Source organism: Bubalus bubalis, chromosome 17 (assembly GCF_019923935.1).
Source record: "Bubalus bubalis isolate 160015118507 breed Murrah chromosome 17, NDDB_SH_1, whole genome shotgun sequence".
NCBI classification, from domain to species: domain Eukaryota; kingdom Metazoa; phylum Chordata; class Mammalia; order Artiodactyla; family Bovidae; genus Bubalus; species Bubalus bubalis.
The window spans coordinates 69,879,914-69,896,952 of NC_059173.1; the positions used below are offsets into that span (position 1 = coordinate 69,879,914).

The 17,039-nt window shown below is 41.3% G+C and overlaps 1 long non-coding RNA gene across 2 annotated transcripts in view; it reads right to left on the reverse strand.

Annotated features, from left to right (window-relative positions):
• LOC123330029 overlaps window positions 1-7,690 on the reverse strand; it is a 75,035-nt gene extending 67,345 nt beyond the window's left edge. For both annotated transcript variants that reach the window (XR_006545722.2, XR_006545721.2), the window contains exon 1: window positions 7,295-7,690. This is a non-coding gene — a long non-coding RNA (uncharacterized LOC123330029). The remainder of the gene's footprint in view (window positions 1-7,294) is intronic.
• Between the last annotated feature and the right edge of the window lie 9,349 nt (window positions 7,691-17,039).

Genomic DNA, 17,039 nt, shown 5'->3' on the forward strand with positions numbered 1-17,039 from the left:
CAGTATTCTTCCCTAGGAAATTCTATGAACAGAGGAGCTTGGTGAGTTACAGCCCATTGGATTGCAAAAGAGTCAGACATGACTTAACGACTAAACAAGAGCAATAGGAAGTTTGCAAGATTGGTTTGCTATTACCATTTACACGAGGAAATGGAGGCTCTGACATATAAATTTTGCAAGTTACTCAACTGGTGAATTACAACCATGGACTGGAACCTGGGTGTGTCTGCTCCAAAAGTCCAATATACATATACAGTCCTACTTCTACGGTGGCATTCTGGCTCCCAGGTAGGAGGGCTGACTATATCAGGCCATTGTATACAGGAACTGTTATAGGCGCCTGTTTTGGTGTGGACTGGGGTTGTGGAACCACCCCTCAGTGGATACTGCATCATCCTTTCCCTCTGGAAGAGGCCCTCATCAGGGCCTGTGATCTTCGGGTGCTGCAGCAGGCAGACACTCTGTTTCTGTGGACCATCATCTGTGCTCACTCTGCCTCCCTCATTTCTAGGATCCAGGTACCTGGCAGGGCTGCCTGCCGGATGGGGCCTTGGCTGACTCTGGCCAATTCTTATGCCTCACTTCACCCTTGCCACACTTTGCCTGGCCTCATTTTGCCCCAGTCTTCCCTACCCACTGCCTGGGAGTCATGCGCCTTGATGTATTCTCATCTCAAAGACTCATTTGATAGTAATGGTTCCTTCAAGGTTGTGTTGGCCAATTTGTGGGATGGAGGAAGTCACGGGGGAGGTTTCAGTCAGTGCAGGAGACCCAGCTACAGCAGCATGTGGCCAACTGGTGCAGGTACTCCAGGAGCCTTACTTCATGGACATGGCAAAGGACTTATATCCTGTGGGTGTAAGTCAGGACCATAGGCTGGCCTCCCAGTTCCAGAACTGAATATTTATCTTCTTGATGGGATGAGATAGCTAATCTAATTTAAATATGGATCATAAATACAAGGCTTGAGGATTTCTGACTCGTCTACTGTTGGCAGCTTATTTGAAAGTACTGAGGTCAAAGATTGTATTCTGTCTGCTGTTTCAGTAAACAAAGGATGCTGCTGCTGTAAAGCCCATTGTAGGTACTGCTGATTGTGCACCCTGAGATATTCAGAATGTAGAAAAACTGGTACTGGCTCTAGATAGTTAAGATGTATATCAAAGGAATGATTCAATAAGCCCAGACCCTTGCATCTCCCCATGTGCAGAAAAGCACTAAAATCATTAATCTGAAATGACTGATTTTTGTGATTAGCAGTAATCTCTTGATGTTCAATTACTTTTTTCTTCCCAGCGAAAACTCCTAAGTATCCTGGTTTCCCCCTTATGTTTTAAGAACAGTCCTTCAGAGCTCTCGGAGAGGCTGCCATCCCAGGCTATAACTGAAAGCTATCAGTTAAATGAACTTTGAACCTTCTGCAAATGAGAAAGGAGATAAAACCAGATTCTGTTGTTACTTTGGTAGCATTGCATTTCCTTCTAAGAAGGCCTGTTTGAGAAGCACCAAACCTAAGAACAAATTAGCACTACTTTTTTTGGGATGATGACCTATAGCCCTATTCCCTTTATTTATTTTTTTTAAGCCTACTTTTTTACATTTATTTTTGAAGGTTGTAATTTTTTCTTTCTACAATCAGTAATCATTACCTATTATTAAACACTTACTATAGGCCAGTCAGTCAGATCAGTTGCTCAGCCATGTCTGACTCTTTGTGACCCCATGGACTGCAGCATGCCAGGCTTCCCTGTCTATCACCAACTCCCAAAGCTTACTCAAACTCAAGTTCATAGAGTCAGTGATGCCATCCAATCATCTTATCCTCTTTCATTCCCTTCTCCTCCTGTCTTCAATCTTTCCCAGAATCAGGGTCTTTTAAAATGAGTCAGTTCTTCACATCAGGTGGCCAAAAGGTTGGAGCTTCAGCTTTAGCATTAGTCCTTCCAGTGAATATTTGGGATTGATTTCCTTTAGGATTGACTGGCTTGATCTCCTTGCAGTCCAAGGGACTCTCAAGAGTCTTATCCAACACCACAGTTCAAAAGCATCAGTTCTTTGGCACTCAGCTTTCCTTATGGTCCAACTCTGACATCCATACATGGCTACTGGGAAAACCATAGCTTTCACTAAACGGGCCTTTGTCAGCAAAGTAATGTCTCTGCTTTTTAATAGGCTGTCTAGTTTGTCATAGCTTTTCTTCCTAGGAGCAAGCATCTTAATTTCATGACTGCAGGCACCATCTGCAGTGATTTTGGAGCCCAAGAAAATAAAGTCTGTTACCATTTCCATTGTTCCCCCATCTATTTGCCATGAAGTGACAGGACTGGATGCCAAGATCTTCATTTTTTGAGTGTTGAGCTTTAAGCCAACTTTTTCAATCTCCTCTTTCACTTTCATCAAGAGGCTTTTCATCTTATTCCCATTTTGTTATCATACCTTCTCTTTTTCTCTAATGGAAAATGTTTTCCTGTCCATTAATGTTGTTATTTCATCTCAAAAGTCTTCATTCATCAGTTCATCCATCTCTGTCTATTGCCATCAATCTACTTATGATGCTAATGTCAAATACTAAGCAAAAGTGAAAGTGCAAGTTGCTCAGTCGTGTCCGACTCTTTGCGACCTCATGGACTATACAGTCCAAGGAATTCTCCAGGCCAGAATACTGGAGTGGGTAGCCTTTCCCTTCTCCAGGGGATCTTCCCAACCCATGGATCAAACCCAGGTCTTCCATATTGCAGGTGGATTCTTTACCAACTGAGCTATCAGGGAAGCCCATGTCAAATACTATGCTAATGTCAAATACTAGGGCAGTCTAACTGCTGCAATAAATAACCCCAACATGGTGAAATGGATCAAAGTCAATAGAAGTTTATATCTTACTCAGGTAAATAAATGGCCAGGTTTGCAAGTCATCCCTCATCTGTAGAATCAATCAGGGATCCATGCTGATAGAAATCCTAACATCTTCAACTGGGGACTTACAAAGTGGCCCTGGTGATCATCTGCATTCTAAGCAGCCCTTTAAAATTACAGTTTTCAAATTAAGCTTTGTTGATTGAGTGGCTGTTCTATTGCTTCTGTTTGCCTATGACTGTGCCCTGGATCACCTGCTCGACTTCCCGGTGCTGCCTACTAGTGGTAGACACAATGAAGGAGCTTCAAGGATCAGTGAATGAGAAACATTGGCTGCTATATCAGTAAACAAAGGGTGTTGCAGTCATCAAGCCATCGCCCCTGATGGTGAGCCCTGAGGAGACTCAGGGTGGAAACAAATGCCTGCCATCAAGCAGTCAACCACTGCAGGCACCCCCAATGGTGCACCCCGAGGGGACGCAGGATGAGAAAGCACAGGATACGTTCCCCAGAGAGCTGAGATGCGTATCAAATGAATGATTTCAATGAGCCCAAACTTTTGCATCTTTTCATACATAGAAAAGCACTAAATACATTAACTTAGGACATTGGCATGTGTTATTTGCTCAGTCATGTCCAACTCTGCTTCCCCACAGACTATAGCCTGTCAGACTCCTCTGCCTATGGAATTCTCCAGGCAAGAATACTGGAGTGGGTTGCCATTGTCTTCTCCAGGGCATATTGCCGACCCAAGGATTGAACCCAGGTCTCCTGCACTGTGGGCAGATTCTTTACTGTCTGAGCCACCTGGGAAGTTTTCTTTAATTAACAGTGATTTTTTTTTTTTTTTTTTTGATGTTCTGACTACCCTGATCTTTGTTGCAAAAACTATATATCCTGGTTCCTCCCTTACCTCTTGGAAGCAGTCCCGTAGAACTATCTGAGAGGATGCCTCCTGGACTTGAAGACCTCAGAAGGTCTGCTAAATAAAACATAATCTTCAACTTTTAAGTTGTGTATTTTTTCAGTTGACAGACATATCCAGTTTTAAAATATAATTTTCAAAATTATAATAGGCTATAATGCCTAAATTGAGTTTTAAAATTATGTGAAAATTATTTTATAGCTGAACATAATAAACTTGTTTTTTAAATTGAAAAACATGGGTAGGATATATTTTAAATGTTTATTCAAATATTTACTAGTTGATGAATATTATAGAGGTTTGTCTAAACACAGGAAAATTCACTCACTATAATTTCTAATTATGACCAGTCTTAAAAATTCTTTCAACATCTACATCCTCTTATTGTTCAATATTCTTGAAAATAGAAGACCCCATTAGTCCTTGTGGCCACGAGCCTTTCAGTTAAACGGCCACTTTAATGGCACAGGGAACAAAACACTTCACCGTTACAAAACTAAAATGATATATATAAAGCAGAGCTGGTTCAAAACAACTATCTCTCCAATGTTCTAGCTCTACCCCAACTCAGAGGGTGGGGTATCACAATCTGTGAACCCAGGTTAGTGGAGAACAAATTTTCCCATGGATCAAGTGTCTGATATTTTGTTTAGGGAGGGTAATGAATACACTAGGGAAAACGGAGAATGTCATTGTAAAGGGGCTTACATCTGTTTTCCTTTAGATAATTACCTTTTACTTGTCTCTTGTTAGTAATGGCTTTCAGAGTTGGTTGCTTTAGAATATCACATCAAAACAAAGTGTTTTTTCTGTTTCTATTTTACTTTTATTGAGTTTAAAATATGTTTGTTGTCAATCATTAGGTTGTCAAATTTCTGTCAATTTTTGTACATGTTTTTAAAAAATTGTCCACAGAGTTCAGTGGGCAGGACCCGCTTTACAGGAATGGGCATGCCCTAAGTGAGGACTGGAGACAATCTGTTCCCTGTGACTGGCTTCCTTTCTATCAGAGGCCTCCTCTGATGAGTCATTCCTGGTTTTAAAAAATTTAGAATGGTCTCTTTCCCTAAATCAGCCTTCAATATCTCTGGTCCCTGAGGTAGATTGCTCTTTGTTAGGAAGATGATATATCAGTTTCTCGCAAACAGATGTACTTAAACATTTATTAATAAATATATTTTGCCATTCTAAGTTCTCATTTATTCATGACACCTAACTTGCATTTTCTCAAAAATGTTATAGCCTCAGTATGGGACAAACATATTTAGAAAAAAAAAAATTTATGGACTGAGCATAATCCTCCTTATAGTCATGAATAAAGAGTCTCTGGGGACTTCCATGGTGGTCCAATAGTTAAGAATACACCTGCCAGTGCAGGGGACACCGGTTCAGTCCCTGCACTGGGAAGATCCCACATACAGTGGAGTAATTAAGCTTGAGAGCTGCAACTACTGAAGCCTGTACTCCTAGAGCCCTGCTCCGAAACAAGAGAAGCCTCTGCAATCAGAAGCCTGCACACTGCAACGAAGACCCAGCATGGCCAAAAACAAAACCAACAAAAAAGCCTCTGATGGGAAAGGCAGAATTGGAGAGGGAACAAGAGTCAAACCTTAGTAAGGGCTGCCAGACTCTGGCTTGACTGGGTGGGTGGGTAAGGGATTGGGGGCAGTGTTTGACAGAACTCTCTAAACTAGCTTTGGGAAACCCAGAGTAGAAGAATAACTTTTGTCTTGTTTTCTACCTGGAGATCTGAGAGATGATCAGTCCCACCCTGAGCTCCTGTGCCACCAGGACTTCAGAAAGAAAGTGGAGGTGGACATGTGGAGCTGCTAGGACTGCAGACCAGGCTGAGGCAGCCTCAGAGAGAGCCCCGCCCACAGGAAGCACCCTCCTGCGCAGCAAAGAACAGCAAAGAATTCTGTGACAGACACCCACGGAGATATGGACAGCCCAGGATGTGCCAAGAAAGAGAGATGATACCATCCAGGGACCGAAAGTCACCATGTCTCAGCAGATGTCAGGGACTAATCATTTGCCCTGGAGTTAAGGCCACTCTATAAGTGAGAGCAGAAAATACTGAATTTCACTGAGACTATTCCTAAAAACAAATTTGTGATTAGGACTGGTAATTCCAAATCAGCTTAGTTATTTTAGGACTCATACTGGGAAAAATATGGGACTAAAGAGAAGTTCAGGTGAGCTGTAGGAAAGTAAAGTCGTATTTCGCACACCCAAGTTTGTGACCTGAGTATGTCTGCTAGTCACTGGATTGTAAATTGACTTCCGGGGATGATTCTCTAAATGTGGCAGCCGATTGAAGTGTCTTTCTTTGGCAGTCATAATTATTGGCATGGCTAAATCTATGGCTATTTTCGCTTGTTATGTCTGACTTTTAATTGTTTTGATTTGTCTGAGTCTGAGATGGTGAGAGGCAACCACCCTCAGGGTCCTGGCAACCATAAAGGGCAGAATCTGCAGGACTGTGGGCAGAGTCTGCAGGACTGCGGGCAGAATCTGACATGCTGACATCTCTCAGATGAGGCTCTGCTGGCGTCACAGTAGTGTGAGCACTTTGATGAAAGCCCTGAAACCTGGAGCACAGAGGCCACATCCTACATTTCCATCCAATATCCAGATTGGTTAATGTGGACTTAAGTTCTCAATAAATGTTGAAAAAATGGAGCCTGCCGGCTCGTGTTCTCCCTCCTTTAGATTCCTAGTGTCTTTCCAAACCTTGCTAACTTAACCCTTTCCTCCCTGATAGCATGGAGGATTTTCTCCGGAGAGGGTGGTGCCCTCAGGAGAGCTTTCTGTTCTGCTGCTTCAAGAAGCACAAGATCAGGCACCCTACTTCTCAGTTCATTCCTGCCCCAGAAGAGCCCTGAAGACAGAGGAGGCCAACAGACCAGTACTAGAGGAGGGGAGAGGTGGCAAAGACCAAACGGGACCACACCGCCCACCTGCAGAGCAAATCATTTGGCAAGGGATGATTTTTCAAACCTCATGCCTCAGTGACTCTCTGTAGAAGAGGAAAAATTCACCAATCTTGGGTATAGTTCTCCAGAGAGGAGTCTTTGCCTTGGCGGCAGAATGAGGAGGATGCTCGCATTCGATCATTTCAAACCCAGGTGCTGTGACTAGCATACGGGCATTCGAGGCTGACGCAGGGGTTCTTACCAGTGGGCAACTTGGCCCCAGGGGGCATCTGGCAATATCTGGAGACGTTTTGGCTATCACAACTGTGGGAAAAATGCTACTGGGTTCTAGTGAGTAGAGACCAGTAGCATGTTGTCCCCTTGCAAAGAATTATCTGGTCCAAAATATCAAGTGTCGCTGTTAAGAAACACTGGGTTAACATTTTAATTTAAATTGTATTAAAAATATAAGATTACAAAAATGATTTGCTAGTGTGTGTTAGTTACACCTCAGGTATGACAACTATAGCAAGATTACCATACTAAATGGACAACATTTAAAACAGCACTTGATAAGTAATTGACAAAACATGCCCCTTACCTTTGTCAGCAGCTTGTAGAAGTGGTGAAAGAGGATAAGCAGTAATCTTGGCATCCACCAAGTGTAAACACACTGCATATCATGACTGGCTGCTTTGCTGGGAGCCAGGGAGATGAAGCCTATAGACTGTTGCACTGCAGGGGATGCTGTGGAGCACAGCCTGCATCTCCTCCCTTCAGGGCTGAAACACTTCCAGAGGCTGCCCCGAACACTGAGTCCTTCCCAGAGCACTGCCCTCAGCTGGGGAGAGCAGCCCCACCCAAGTCCCCCCAGGCACTTCCTCAGTCAGCTTGAAATAAATGACCAGTTCAAGAGGGAATGTAAAGTCTTGACTCCTGACCTCTATTTGAGACTGTGCCCTCCTAGCCCTGGAGCTCCCAGTGGCAGCCCTGGAGGCCTTTGTTCAGCTGCAGAGCAGTCTGCCCCTCCCTCTGCTGCGTCCTCCCCACTTCCTCCTCCACAGCCCTTGGTGCTGAGAGTCCTTCCCAGGGAAGCTTTCAGAGTCTGTTTCCCAGGGACCCTGCACTGGGACAGATGCAGATATGATAATTTGGGACAGATTTAACAGTACCGTGTAAAGATCTCTTTAGGACACATTAAAGCTTCAGAATAGTATAGCCCAAACCATATGAAATATGATATGAGAATTCACATTGGAACATTTTGTGTCCCTGTATCTCAAGAAGGTTGGAGGCGTAGAGAAAGCGAAAGTGCTTTCAACAGGCCCAAGGCTACTCCTTGAAATGATGTATGATGATCAACTAGGAGTAGAATGTGAGTAAACCGTGCAATGCCATTGACCCAGTCCCTTTTAAAAGTCTCAGTTTCTGTTTTACTATTATTGTTTTGTTTATTGTCCTACAAAGATCACATGCCATTTAGTGAAACTGATTCGGTGGGCTTTGACATGGGAAGGACTCTGGTACATACAGCTCCCACTCACCTTGCAATTCTGTGTTCCAAGGAGCCCATCACTTCCCCTTCAAATGAGAAGGGGAAAACGTCTGATCTGCCATCTTTAGTAGCAATATGTACTTAAATCATAGAGAGGGAAAATTAGAGAACATTTTTTTTTCTATTTTAATTTGTATTCCTAAGGGGGAAGAAGAGTTTAGCAAAGGCCTTTCAGCTCTTTCCACAGAAGAATTTCCATTTTTATGTAAATTACATTTATTTAATGGAATTTGTTTTCCAAAGTCCCTTATGGTCTGTACCGTGATTTATCTCATTTGCAGATACTACAGAAGATATGAAAAGTGTCGCTATGTGAGACTAAGAGCGCTGGTTTTTTTCTTCCTGTTATTGATTATAATAATGATGTAGATGTCAATAACCTATGCAGAGCAGACAATAGGTGTGTGGGTTGAACAAAGAATTAGAAGTAAAATTGGAGACTGAATTATATCCCAGTAATGCTGTTTATTTTTGTAGTGCTTATTCTTTAAGCCTTTTAAGCCACTAGGGGCTTATTTCATGTTAGCATTCAGTCAGAAGGTATTGCCTTACACACCTGTTTCTATTTCAATCTAATTGAAGGTTATTTTATTCCTGATAAGTGCCCATATTGTTCTAATGTATGAAATATGATTTGCACTGGAATAACACAGGATTATTATTATTTTTTTTGCTATTAGTTTTTACACCCTTGTATCTGTGTCACATTCCTTCCTCCTTTGACAAAGCAAAGTGCTTTCATAAAAATCACATTTATTTTCATAAAATTACTGATTGATAAATTGGGCAGGTTTAAACATTTTTATTTTTTTCACTATGGATGAAGAAATGTTGCCTTTACAACACATATTATATTGGGACACAATAAGCTTCCATCATATTCGGTGGCAACCAAAAGATTAACAGAAAAAACCCCAAAGTTTAATTTCTGTGAAGGTCAGAATATAAGCAGAACTCCATGAAAGGCATTTGTATCAGTTCTGTATTTGTCATCATTTTACTTGAGGCTTATTTGAAACTTTTATTTTCTTTCTTTATGGATATATATACATATAGGCTATGCTGCCCAGCTTGTGGGATTTCAGTTCCCTGACCAGGGGTCAAATCCTTGCCATAGCACTGAAAGCACAGAGTCTTAACCTCTGGACTGCAGGAAATTCCTTGGATATTATTATACAAACCTCTTTCTGGGGGAATGTATTAAACTTGCCAGAAAAGAACAATTGAAATGAATTTTGATAATTTCAAATAAACCTGACCTGTTGATTAAAGAAGGCCAAGCACAAACTCCCTTTAAACTAAATATGAGCAATGAGTCCTAATATCTGGAGGCTTAGAATATGTTATGAGCAGGGCTTTATTAATTGTAGTATAAAATATGGTTTAAACTAAAGAGAAATAAAGTAAACAAAAACCAAAATTATTTCTATGATCTCTGAATATTTTTAACTTCAATTTCCTCTTCCTGTTCCAAGTGGGAGGGAAGGAGCAAGTGTCCAGAGTTGCAAAGAACTTCTTTTCTCAGTATTGAGAGTTTTGGGAGCCTGAAAAGACTCGTGAAAATAAGGACCAAAACTCAAATTTTAAATGAAGGATCCATCCTTTGCTACTGATTGCCTATATGCAATAGGAAGATAATGAATTTCTCTTACTGGTTTTGGCAGTGAATCACTCAGTTCACTAGGCTTAGGTTCTTCAATTCATGAATGTTCTTCTATGCTTTTGTGTATAATTATGGGTTTCCCTTGTGGCTCAGGTGATAAAAGTGCCTACTTGCAATGTGGAAGTCCTGGATTTGATCCCTGGGTTAGGAAGATCCCCTGGAGAAGGGAAAGGCTACCTTCTTTGGTATTCTGGCCTAGACAATTCCATGGACTGTATAGTCCATGGAGTCACAAAGTAAGTGTAAGTAAGTGCTAGTTGCTCAGTCATTCCTGACTCTTTGCAACCCCATGGACTGCAGCCCACCAGGTTCCTGTGTCCATGAGATTTTCCAGGCAAGGACCAACCCACTGGAGTGGGTAACCATTTCCTTCTCCAGGGCATCTTCCCAACCCAAACCCAGGTCTCCTGAACTGCAGGCAGATGCCTTACCAACTGATCTACAAAGGAGTCACAAAGAGTCAGACACAACCCAGTGACTTTCGATTTCACTTTCATTATAGCTTAGTCAATTGAGCAGGCAGAGAACTGCTTGCTCTTTAAGAGAACTGCTTTACTCTGTAATCAAGCCTTTTGTTTCTTTCCTTTGTTGTACAAAGTGTTCTTTTCCCTTCTCAGTCTCCAGGGCGGTACTGGCTATGCCACCCTGCTTTGAGGGTACTGAGCTTGCTTGGTCATAGGAGCAGTGAGTGTGGTCTCCATCACTCACATTCTAGGACTGAAAGCAGGGGGATGATTTAAGTTTGTAGAGGTGTAGCATGGTTATCTGAAGAAGTGTTCTTGAAACAGAAATGAGTATTCCAGTGACTCACTAATATTCCCACTTTATTCATATTGAACTCACCCTGACCAAAGTAAGTTTCCTTACAACTTTATTCTGTTGCATGTAATAAATAACAAACATTATCAACAAGGCATTTCTAGTTATAATTAGCAGTTATGATGCCCATGTGAAGAGAGATTTCAAAGTATCTCTACCCTGATACACCTCTTCTAACACTCTAGAGAAGACTTAAGGCAAGAAGTTTCACTCTAAAAAGCAGATGTATTGTGCAAATTCGAGAACATTCTGGAAGCATTTTTCCTTTTTCTAGAGCTGATGTTCTCTAAGTGGATCCCATGGATGTGTTTTCTTTTATGTGTATGGGCTTAAGAATATGGACTCAATCAACCCTAGGCAGCTCTTACTTTCACTTTTCCCACATGTAACCAAATTTACTGCTACCATATCAGCTTGAAAAACCTAGGGGAGGTGACCTGGTCAATTTTAATATAAGTTGAATATTGAGTAATCTGCTCCCTCCTTCCCCTTATCTGCATCTCCAATATCCCTGGCCCTATGAGATATGAATTTTCTTTTCACTGGAGTTTTAAGATTCAAGATTGGCAGCTGGGCTTGAAGGGAAAGAAGATCCCCATGTCTCTGAAGGAAAAAAAAAAAAAAGAATTTTCCTATGGTCCAGCCCAATAACCTAGTTCCTGCAATGGATTTTGGGCCCAAAGCTTAAACTAAATAATAAAGTATTTTAGTATTTTTCATCTCCTCCCTCTTTATATATGTAAGTATAGTGTTCTCAGGATAAAGGTGATGGTGGTCAGGATGTATATTGCTCTGACCTGACGGAGAGAGAATTACACAGACTTTGGTCTGCCGCTGTAATAAATTATTCAAGTAAGTTATTTTACTTGAGCCTGAGTTTTTCAACAGTAAACTATTATAAAACATTGTTCAATTATGAGGATTTATTAAGATTTACAAATTGTCTAGTACAGTGCCACTCACAGAATATATGTTAAACTAATGGCAGCTATGATTATGGAAACAAAAAATGAAATGAGCATATTCTAGGCTAGGAAAAATGTTTGGCTATTATTAGATTTCTTATGTAGAAGTGTGCTTTATACATGTTTGCAAGTGTCTAGCATTCCACTGACAATATTGCCCAGGGGCAATATTTTTCAGGGCTGCAGGAGCCTGGAAGAATGAGGAGAAAAGCAGAGGTCACAGGACTGTGAAGCTCTCTTGAGGCCGAGCACGCAACAGTGGCTGGTGTGGATGAGTGCTATTGCCTTGTGAAGCCACTGAGGATGAGGGGAGGAAGCCGGGTGTATACCACATCCAAAAGATGAGGCAAAGTGGAAATGAGAGAGTGAACAGCTTGTGGTAAACCACCATCCTAAGTCATGTTTGCCCCATGCTGAGGTGTTTACACCATATAGGACTTGACAGAGTGGGATTCCTGGGGCAGGGTCTGCATGTTCATCTGGTCATAGAGTTTGTTTTCAGGGCTTGTCCAGCTTTCCTCCAGGGGATATTACACCTCTGTAGCTCAGATCTCTTTCCCCTCTCTGTCTAAATTCTTCTGACCACCCTCTTATCCTCTTTGACTTTCTAAGAGCTGCTGAAATTTAGAAGTCTCTAGCAGGTAGTGTGCTATTGGCTGCTGGGCCTGCAGACAAAGCCCCTCTCTTGTGGATCCTGTGAGTCTCTTCAGCATCCATTAATATTCTTTCCCATTAACATTGACTCCATTTCCATCCTGGATTGGAATAAACCCAGAAGGAAATCCCTTCCTTTTGGTACAGTTCTGGACATTTACAACAAAGCCAATCTGTGTGTGGCATGTTCCCAGCTACAAATGAGTTTGGGGTGGTTTAGTCACTGGAAACATGAGGAATTCTGTCAATGAGTGTAGAATTCAGGCTCTGTATCCTACTGGTAAAGTGAGGAAACATCGGTAGCTTTCCTGTGGCTGAGGTGAGGCTGTTTCAGGATGGCTCTGATGGTAAAGGAAGGGCACAACATCCTTGTCACCAGCTACAAAGCTTATCCAGCCTTTGGACTTGCCAATAGTTGGGCTACCAAGTTCCTTTTGGACATTTATTATTTTTTAAACAAATTATTTATTTTCTAATTGAAGGATACTTGCTTTACAGAATTTTGTTGTTTTCTGTCAAACCTCAACATGAATCAGCCATAGGAATACATATATTTCTTCCCTTTTGAACCTCCCTCCCGTGTCTCTCCCCATCCCACCCCTCTAGGTTGATACAGAGCCCCTGTTTGAATTCCCTGAGACATACAGCAAATTCCTGTTGGCTATCTATTTTACATATAGTAAGGTAAGTTTCCATGTTACTCTCTCCATACATCTCACCCTCTTCTCCCCTCATCTCATGTCCATAAGTCTGTTCTCTATGTCTGTTTCACCATAGCTGCCCTGCAAATAAATTCTTTGGTATGATCTTTCTAGATTTCATATATATGTGTTAGTATGCAATATTTATCCTTCTCTTTCTGACTTATTTCACTCTGTATAATAGGCTCTAGATTCATCCACCTCAATAGAACTGATTCAAATGCATTCCTTTTTATGGCTGAGTAATATTCCATTGTGTATATGTACCACAACTTCCTTATCCATTCATCTGTTGATGGACATATACGTTGCTTCCATGTTCTAGCTGTTGTAAATAGTGCTGCAATGAACATTGGGATACATGTGTCTTTTTCAATTTTGGTGTCCTCAGGGTACATGCCTAGGAGTGGGATTGCTGGGTCTATGGTGGTTTTATTCCTAGTTTTTTAAGGAATCTTTGTACGGTCTTCCATAGTGGCTGTATCAATTTACATTCCCATCAACAGTGCAAGAAGGTTTCCTTTTCTTCACACCCTTTCCAGCATTTATTGTTGGTAGACTTTTTTTTTTGGTGGCCATTCTGACCAGTCTGAAGTGATATCTCATTGTAGTTTTGATTTCATTTCTCTAGTAATGAGTGATGTTGAGCATCTTCTCATGTGTTTGTTAGCCATCTCAATGTCTCCTTTGGAGAAATGTCTGTTTAGGTCTTTCCCCCAATTTTGAGTGGGTTTTTTGTTTTACTGGTGTTGAGTAGTATGAGCTGCTTGTATATTTTGGAAATTAATCCTTTGTCAGTTGTTTCCTTTGTTTTTATTTTCTCCCATTCTGAGGGTTGTCTTTTCATCTTGTTTACAGTTTCCTTTGCTGTGCAAAGGCTTTTAAGTTTAATTAGCTCCTACTTGTTTACTTTTGCTTTTATGTATTCCTCTAGGAGGTGGGTCATAGAGGATGTTGCTTTGATTTATGTCGAGTGTTCTGCCTTTGTTTTCCTCTAAGAGTTTTATACTTTCTGGTCTTACATTTAGGTCTTTAATCCATTTTGAGTTTATCTTTGTGTATGGTGTTAAGAAGTGTTCTAATTTCATTCTTTTACAGGTAGCTGTCCAGTTTTCCCAGCCCACTTATTGAAAAGGCTGTCTTTGCCTCATTGTATATTTTTACTTCCTTTGTCAAAAATAAGGTACCCATAGGTGCATGGGTTTATTTCTGGGCTTTCTGTCTTGTTCCACTGGCCTATATTTCTGTTTTTGTGCCAGTACCATACTGCTTTGATGACTGCAGCTTTGTATTATAGTCTGAAGGTTGATTCCTCCAGCTCCATTCTTCTTTCTCAAGACTTCTTTGGCTATTTGGGGTCTTTTTTGTTTCTGTATGAACTGTGAAATTTTTTGTTCTAGTTCTGTGAAAAATGCCATGGGTAATTTGATAGGGATTGCATTGAATCTGTTGGAGAAGGCAATGGCACCCCACTTCAGTACTCTTGCCTGGAAAATCCCATGGATGGTGGAGCCTGGTAGGCTGCAGTCCATGGGGTCGCTGGGAGTCAGGCACAACTGAGCGATTTCACTTTCACTTTTCACTTTCATGCACTGGAGAAGGAAATGGCAACCCGCTCCAGTGTTCTTGCCTGGAGAATCCCAGGGATGGAGAAGCCTGGTGGGCTGCCATCTATGGGGCCACACAGAGTCGGACACGACTGAAGCAATGCAGCAGCAGCATTGAATCTGTAGATTGCATTTGGTAGTATACTTATTTTCACAATATTTATTCTTCCTACCCAGGAATATGGATAAACATCTGTTTATGTCATGTTTTATTTCTTTCATTAGTGTCTTATAATTTTCTGTAGTGTTTCCAAATTCATTCTACAAGGCCACCATTTCCCTGATACCAAAGTCAGACAAAGACCACACACAAAAAGAAAACTAGAGGCCAATATTACCAATGAACATAGATGCAAAGATCATCAACAAAATTCTAGCAAACAGAATTCAACAACACATTAAAAAGCTCATACACCATTATCAAGTTGGGTTTCTTCCAGGGATGCAAGTATTCTTCAATATACACAAACCAATGTGATACACCATATTAACAAATTGAAAGATAAAAACCATATGATATTCTAAATAGATGTAGAATAAGCCTCTGACAAAATTCAGCACCCATTTATGGTTAAAACTCTTCAAAAAATGGATAGTAAAGGCCATACATGATAAAGCTACAGCAAACATTATTCTCAATGGTGAAAAACTGCAAGCATTCCCCATAAGATCAGGAACAAGACAAGACAAGGGTCCACTCTCACCACTATCATTCAATATAGTTTTGGAAGTCGTAGCTGAAGCACAAGCTGGAATCAAGATTGCTGCAAGAAATACCAACAACCTCAGATACACAGATAACACCACCCTTATGGCAGGAAGCAAAGAACTAAAGAGCCTCTTGATGAAAGTGAAAGAGGAGAGTGAAAAAGTTGGCTTAAAACTCAACATTCAAAAAACTAATATCATGGCATCTGATCTATCATTTCATGGCAAATAGATGAGGAAACAATGGAGACAGTGAGAGACTTGATTTTTTGGGGCTTCAAAATCACTGCAGATGGTGACTGCAGCCATGAAATTAAAAGGCTCTTGCTCCTTGGAAGAAAAGCTATGACCAACATAGACAGCATATTAAAAAGCAGAGACATTACTTTGCTGACAGGCTTACTTGATAGATCAGTTGGTAAAGAATCTACCTGCAATGCAGGAGGCCTTGGTTCAATTCCTGGGTTGGGAAGATTCATTGGAGAAGGATAGGCTACCCACTCCAGTATTCTTGGGCTTCCCTGGTGGCTCAGCTGGCAAAGAATCCGCCTGCAATGTGGGAGACCTGGGTTCAATCCCTGGGTTGGGAAGATCTCCTGGAGAAGGGAAAGGCTACCCACTCCCGTATTCTGGCCTGGAGAATTCCATGGGCTGTGTAGTCCATGGAGTCACAAAGAGTCGGACACGACTCAGCGACTTTCACTTTGACTTTATTTTGCCAACAATGATCCATCTAGTCAAAGCTATGGTTTTTCCAAGAGTCATGTATGGATGTGAGAGTTGCACTATAAAGACAGCTGAGCACCAAAGAATTTATGCTTTTGAACTGTGGTGTTGAAGAAGTCTCTTGAGAGTCCCTTGAAAGATTAAAATCGATTTTCTCTGAAGTGTTGAGATTAGGAGTGATTCTTAAAATCAGATTCTTTCTTTTGGGTTTGTTGTTTCTAAAGATTCCTTCACTGAGAAAAAGTGGAATATGGATACTAGAAAAAAGGGGCATATACCATTTTGTTAGACTAAAGTATATTGAAGATAACTGTGGAATATCTGAGGACAATTAGCCTTAGGCTCATCTAGATTAAAAAAATGGAAGTAAATTAAAAATTATGATTAGGGTAGATATGCAAAATGTGAAATTAAGAGACCAGGTTCCTTGCAGGTCTGGACAACCTTGGACTAAAAGTGCATTGCAGAAGAGGACTGAGAGCCACAGGCTTTTATCAGACTCAGGAATACTCAGATACAGCTCATGTTTGTTACCCACTGCATAAGGAAACCTGAAGTCATGATGCCAGCTGATCATATGAAAAAGTAGTGTGTAGGTGTGTGCTCAGTCATGTCCGGCTCTTTACAACCCCATGGACTGTAGCCAGCCAGGCTCCTCTGTCCATGAAATTTTCCAGGAAAAAATACTGAGGTAGGTTGGCATTTCCTTCTCCAGGAGATCTTCCTCACCCAGAGATCAAACCTGTGTCTCCTTGGTTTCCTGCATTGGCAGATTTCTTTACCATTGATCCACTGGGGAATCATGAAAGAGTAGAGGTGGGCCTGATGTGAAGAGCCAGCTCATTGGAAAATACCCAGATGCTGGGAAGGATTGAAGGTGGGAGGAGAAGGGGATGGCAGAGGATGAGATGATTAGATGACATCACTTACTCAATGGACACGAGTTTG